Source organism: Camelina sativa, chromosome 13, assembly GCF_000633955.1.
Source record: "Camelina sativa cultivar DH55 chromosome 13, Cs, whole genome shotgun sequence".
Lineage (NCBI taxonomy): Eukaryota > Viridiplantae > Streptophyta > Magnoliopsida > Brassicales > Brassicaceae > Camelina > Camelina sativa.
Window position 1 is genome coordinate 10813052 of NC_025697.1, and position 7404 is coordinate 10820455.

The 7404-nt window shown below is 28.3% G+C and overlaps 1 non-coding gene across 1 annotated transcript; it reads left to right on the top strand.

Moving 5' to 3' along the window:
• Nucleotides 6667–6738, top strand: TRNAQ-UUG. The gene has a single exon. It is a non-coding gene; the product is annotated as a tRNA-Gln (tRNA).

Consider the following 7404-nt stretch of genomic DNA (forward strand, 5'->3'; position numbering starts at 1 on the left):
GGAAATAACTTTTGACCATACAAATATCTACCAAAAAAAAACAATAATAAAAAAAACTCATTAAATAATCAAAAGTTAATTACGTTGTATTATTAGTAAGCTTCAGAATTGTATTTCTATTCAATATATAGTTAAACTCCACTTCCTTAAACACTCACTGTACACAAATATCAAATGTATGATTATAAACTATTGTCGTGGCGACAGAAAACAATTATTTTCACTAATTAATTAGAATTTATAGTTAATAAATTGATTATACTGTATAATTTTCCTGGCCACTACAAGCTTTTCCTAACAGTAATTGACAATAATTTCTCATAAATGCGCCTAAGTAATGTTTCCGTTTAGTGCATCAAGAAAACAAAGCAAAAAAAGGGACCTAAATAATTCGTCTTTAATCTTTTATGAATGACTCATCACCTGATTCAAAGAGTCAAATTTTGTTCGATATCATTAACATATAAATCATTTGTTTTTTCGGCGTCTCCATAGTCCATAGCATATAAAGTTAGTATGTAAAAAAAATCTTATTTCTCTTTACGACAAAATTAAAAAAAAAAATCTTATTTCTCTATGCTCTATCTCATTTACAAGTGGAGCCTATGCATTACTGGCTCCATGGAAGTAAAGATAATCACCACCAAAGCTTGAGTTATTTGATTGACTGGTTCACCACAAAACACCATGGGTTTTAGTACTGTTATATATATTTTTGTAAAGGAAGCTAGCTAGCTAGCTGAGCCTTGTTTCCCTAAATTAGTTCAAACTCCCCCTTGAGATCGATGGATGATCAAAGGCTGGTCTCTAGCTTCGGTCCTGTTCTTAATAATAAAAAAAAAGATATTACAAGTTAACAAACAAATTTTATGTAGTAAAAACATTTTATATAAAAAAAGTATGACTCAATGAATCATTCCGATTCCATTTATCACTGGTTATAGAAAAGACGCCGAAATATGTAATATTTGGATACACCCAAACGAAAACGAAAGATACGTTACAAATATATATATCACATCAACTAGAGAAAATGATATGATTAATTATATATACACGTGGTGTATTCAACTTGCTACGTAAGGCTGTAGCCTGTAGAATTCGAATGGTAGACGAAAATTTGAGAAAGAGATGAAAGAAAAAGAAAAACTAAATAAGAGGTGAGCAAACAACAAAACAAAGCAGAAAGGGGAACTGAAATGTGGTTCTTCTAATATACCAAGTTGCTCTCACTCTTTTTAATATATCCTATCATCTTCTTCTCTATTTTTCTTCGTTTATCTTTTCATTTTCCCTATTATATATAAATGATATAAACATTACATTATATACATCAACTTGCGTTCTGGAAGATTGATATACATAACCAATATTAAGATTAGTTAATTGTTTGGAACGTAAATACATATATTGCATTTGCGTTCATTTGTATTTCATATACTAATATATTATGTTTATATTTATAAACTGTAAACATAAAATGCATATATATAACTTAAATGTTCTGTTTGATATATTTTTTGAAAAATTTAAATTAACTTAATACTATTTTAATTGAAACATGTGTATAAATGCATTGTTCATCAAAATAAACATATATATTTATGCAAAGACAAAAACAAAGTCATTGACGTTTTTTTTTTTTCTACATTTGCCAATTTTTACATAACATGCTGATCACCATTCTGTGCTATGGTGGACCTAGCTAGGTATGCATAATGCAAATATCTATTTCCAAATCTTTAAAATATCTATATCTATAAATGTTGATATTATACTATAACTTCTATTCAGAAGGCAGGTTAAAAGAGAAAATTTTCATTTGTATCATTGTCGAGTCTCGAGTGATAAAAAAATTAAAAACTAATACATGTATAAAAACGTACGTTATCATGTATACGTTCTGTTATTGTTATGATGGTGATTTTATATATATATATATATATATATATATATATATATCTTTAGAACCAAATAAATAATTTGTACTAAATTTAATACAATGCCATAACGAAAACAATTTTCAGTATGATTATTAATCTATTGTGTCCAGATTTTACAGTTCTAGTTAATGTCAACTGTCTTCTATAGTATTATATAATGTCAATATTATAAACTATTCATAAGCTATGCTACAACGTGTCTTTGGTTTTAAACAATGTGCATGTCTTTGTCAGTGTAGCCGCGCCTAAATGTGTTTAATCGCCAAATATATATATTTTCTTATACACATGTGTTTGTAAGTTGTAACTTTGTACCTCTCATCTTCACTACGACTTTTGTTTGTCATCAAAATTTAAATACATCTAAATAAGACAGTGTGCATCCCGCGTTCCTCTAATCTGCTTTTTGACGTGAAGAATCAGCCAAAGGAAGAACCTTAAAACTCATTGGCCAAGGGGAAAGAAAGATTCATTTTATTTCACAGAGTCCAACACCTTTAAACATTATTTTCAGTTTTTCATATAACAGTTATTTACATTCACATCGACAACAGATTTTTATTATTATAACCATATATATTTTTCATCTTTAAATAGTATATTTTTTATCAGACCAATGATTCAAAAAGAGAAAGGTGGTGTGTAGGAGAAATCTCCATCTATATCGAGTGATATGATGACGAAATAGGGTAATTGCATGCTTTATATTCCAAACTTTTTGGCAAATCATGGCTAACCATGTCCATCGTGAATCGTGACGTGGGATTATGTTCCATGCAAATATCATATATTTATAAGATAATATATATTTTCTTTTCTTTAAAAAAAAACATGCATGAAGATAACGAGTACGTCGGCTTTATCAAGAGGCCCTATATGGCTATATAAAAAGAGAAAGATGTAAAAGATAGATTGACGAGGATAGGAGATGATAGGTCGAATTTATTATTTCCACTAGATAAATATCAAGATTTTTTTTTTTTTTTTGAAATAATCTTTAAAAATTTCTAGTCTATGAAAAAGTTTTGGATGATTAAAAAGTTCATGTTTCTTCTTTTAATTTATGAATTTGAATGTGACTACAAAATAGGAACGAATGTATGATTGTAAATTATATATAGTTCGACGTAGCTAAGGATAAATGGTCCTATTTATTTTCTTTTTAAAAATGGCATTGACAGAATTTAATTAGGATCATGACTTGCTAGGGCTAATATTGCATTAATCACCAATCAAGAAGTGTGACAAGAATATTTGTGAAGCAAGGAGGGGGGTGTCATGGATACAACGATTTATGTGAGTATGTGACTCTAAGTCTCTAATAAAGATACACATCTCGGGATCAATAAGTAACGTCAACAAAACCTACATAATTTGTTTCGTACGTTTTTTATCGATGCAGTTATTTGAAATCATAAGTAAAATCGCCAGTTCAAGTGAATTGATCTGATCTATATAGCCACAAAAAAAAGTAATTGTTATCGCTTTGATATATAGTAAAGATTGAATTTGTGTTGCTTAATTAGTTGTCCACTAGATTATATAAGTAAGCAACTAAATAATACGAATATGCAACCGAACCTAACTAACATTTACGTCAGTTAATATATGTACGTAGCCAAACTATTGGGGGACAGATAAAAAGGTTTTAATACACATCATGTTGCTGCATGCACCAGAAATAAAAACAAAGACATTTTAAAAGCTAACTGATCACGTCGAATCATTCATCGTCAGTATACATAAATAATCTCTTTATGCTACTGTAATTCAAGCCATGCAGGAGTTTTCTATAACCATACTATTGTAATTAATTTTAGTAAGTTTATCTGATAGAAAATAGACCCAAAATTGGTTTGTACCTTTTTCTACCCAGCTATAACGTTAATTTTTAATGTTGTAAAAAAAACCATCTATTGTTGCCTTGTTGGCACATATTGCATATATCGTTGGAAACTTGACGAGAAACTTTTTCCCACAATCGATTATGCAAAGAAACTTAACCATTTTTTTGGCTAAACCCTAAACCAATTATGACGTCTATCAGAGTATCACACTACAAAGAATTTAGGGTAACACATAAGAATTACGTGTTCATTTATCAATTGATTTGAATTAAAAATTTATGAAACTTATATCTAAATTTCTGATTTTAAGTAGTAATATTGCTCGAATAAAATTTGTTGTCCGTCCTAGCGGAATTTGGTTTGAAATAAACTATAACCATTATTTCGAAAAACTTTATTCAAAATCTCATATTAAATTTTTTTTTTAAGTTAAAATAATATGTAAAATACATGAATATAATCAGTTCAGTAGCGATTAATTAATTGATCTGTTTAGACAGTGATCCTTAATAACATATACAGTATACATAATACACTTGTTAGTAATTTTCAGCTCCAACGTTGTTAGTATATTAGTTGCATTAAACAGAATTGCCTCCCAATCTAAAATTCGCCAACTTCGTGCACACCTTTGGATTGTGTTTGTATGCGTTAAGTTTCCCGGCCAAAAGAGAAATTTAGCCAAAAAAAATGGTTTCAAATCAAACTATTTTCGATTCTGTACCCTTATTTTTTTTGTTGATAATCAAAAATATTTTAAGAAAATCAGGAGATAAGATTAAGTGATACACATGTAACGTGGCGAATTTTTCATTTAAAAAAAAAAAATTATATGTGGAGTGATATATCTCTAATTATTGAAGGCTTTATTGGACAATATGTGAGTGATGATTCCACTCCCATGTAAAGGAGAACGAGATAATATCAATATTTTGTTTTTGTTTTCTCTTTCTCTTTTCACTTTTCTTTATTCTATAATTAAGTTGCTTCTCTTTTTTTTTCTTCTAACACTATGAACAATGATGCTGGTCTTCCCCAGAATCTGATAGAACACTTGGCAACTTGTGTAGTTGTATACTTGCATTTTTTTTTCTTTTTCTTATATTTAGGAATTTTCAAATTTCAAATTGTGCAATAATGCCAATACACTCTCAACTATATTATCCTAGCTAATTGTTTTTAAAAGTGTATATCTTATATATATATATATATATATTTGCTTTCTACTCTTTAAGGCTTTAATAATTAAATGTTTGTTTATTCTTTTTTTTTTGGTAGGCAATGTTTGTTTATTCTTTTGACAGATTAACACTAGTTTCTATTATGTAAAAATAATAATATTCTCATTATTTCTGTAATTAGAAAAGTATTTAATAACATAATTATGAAAATATATTTTCCAGCAAAATACGAATATATGAATAGATACATGAAATATATTGTATATACACACGATATGTAAGGAAATTAATTTTTTACTTTTATCATTAGTAACTTGATTAACTTATATGTATGTTCGTTATGAGGCACTATCCTTTACTATTAGCAGGCTATTATTTACATATTCTCATTATACCATATCCTCTTGCAGTTGACTGGATCATAGTTCGCTTCGATTCGGCTTCTTGTGTTATTTCCTCTTCATCTTTTTTTTTTTGGGTATGATCGTGTAATGATTTATTAAATAAGAAGCCGTACTGGCGTACTCGGTTAATTAAACCAAAGAATATGTGATTGGTTTGTGTGTATAGACACACATATATCATATATGATATAAATATATATATATATTGAACTCTCCATTATCATCGTGCCTTGTACAAATCCGACTGAATTTGAAAATATATATGAATTAAGTATGAAGATATCTTCATCCATGATAAGGCAAAATGTTTGAGCATGGTTCCATCCTTTGGATTTTAGTATAGAGTTGGCCGGCATGCCCTCTTCTTTACAAAAAGTTATATTATTATGTTGCTAATTAATAATGTTCATCTGCTCACACTATATTATTAGATATCTATACTCACATAACTATATGATAATGAAATTATGTGATATGGCATGTATATATTAAAACATTTTAATAAATTCATTAAAGATCTAATCTTTTTCACGAAAAGCATTTTTTAAGATTTATGCCTTTCGAGGTATATGGACGTATTTTAAAGAAGGTTTATCTATGACTTAATTTTATTGTATTATGAAAATTAATTAATTAGTTAACTGTATTCGATTCGAATCAATACTTTTCTAAACCGGATCAAAACTGAAAATCAAACCATTTTTTTTCTACTTGCTTTAGTCTCTTGCAGGTTTGCAAATTTGATTGGTTCATGCAAAGATGAAAAATACAAATCGAATTAATATACAAATTGGTTATATGAAATATCAAAACTAAAAGTCATATATTGTAACAAAATCGAAATTTGAGAAGGAAGTATTGATGATTTTTCTTTTGTGTTCTCTTAGTTGGTTCATGCATCAGAAAAACATTTTTGGTTACCAAAAACGAACTTGACATTGTATGTTATCGGAGTGATGTAACATAAGTTATATGTAACCCATCTTTTGATAAAGAAGACTCTTTAGGTGTCAACAATGACATATCCTAATTCTTAGAAATCCTTATTTGGTTTCTATAAGGAAATTTATATGTTTCTTTCTTCAACAGTCATTTTCTCATCTACTCCTTGATGCAATAATCACATGGAAAAACAGTTAGTAAAAGGGATGTAAAGAAGAATTTCTAAAACTTGATGCATAAAAATCAAAGTCTCAAGAAAATAGTAGTTTTATTCTAAAAGAAAACTCAATAAAATACCATAACAGATTAACAGCCAATAGATATGATTCTTTTGTCAAATGAAGCATCTGGTTCTATGGTGTAGTGGTTAGCACTCTGGACTTTGAATCCAGCGACCTGGGTTCGACTCCCGGTAGGACCTCTCTTTTTCTTTTTTCCTTTTCATTTTGACTATTTTTACTAGCAATAGCTATTACATAAAAAGGCCTTGGTTTTATTATTTCTGGTCCAACAATATGTAAATTAGTGGACTCTAAAGAGGCCCAAGGTACGCAAAATCTCTTAACTTTTTACGTGCTTGGTTGTTCATCTTGTCTTGTCTTAACGAGACAAAACATCTTCGGATTCTATTTAGTTTTCTGAAATTTTAGTTTTTCGTTGCTAAAATTTTATTAGGTTTTCTGAAACATCTTCTGATTTTATGTCAAAGAAACACTCATATTGTTCGAAACTGTAGCAACTATAATTTAGACCCTAAGAGCATTCCCATCCCACAACTTCCTGGGATGTCTTTTATTTATTTAATAATATAAAAAATAAAAAATAAAGATTTAATCCTAATATTTGCGAGACACAGATCTCTGCCTTCTAATATTTAAGATGTTATCACCCCCTTCTTGTGCAATATATTGCACATGAATATTTGATGAAAGCTCTATAGAGACAGATAGTTTCTATTTCAGTATTTTGCTTTAAGGTTTTTTAAAAAAATAAAAAAATAAAGAAAGTATATTCATGAATTATCTGTATTAATAATTTAAATATTAAGTCCTACGTTAAAAAACAAAAAAAAAAAAAAAAAAAAAAA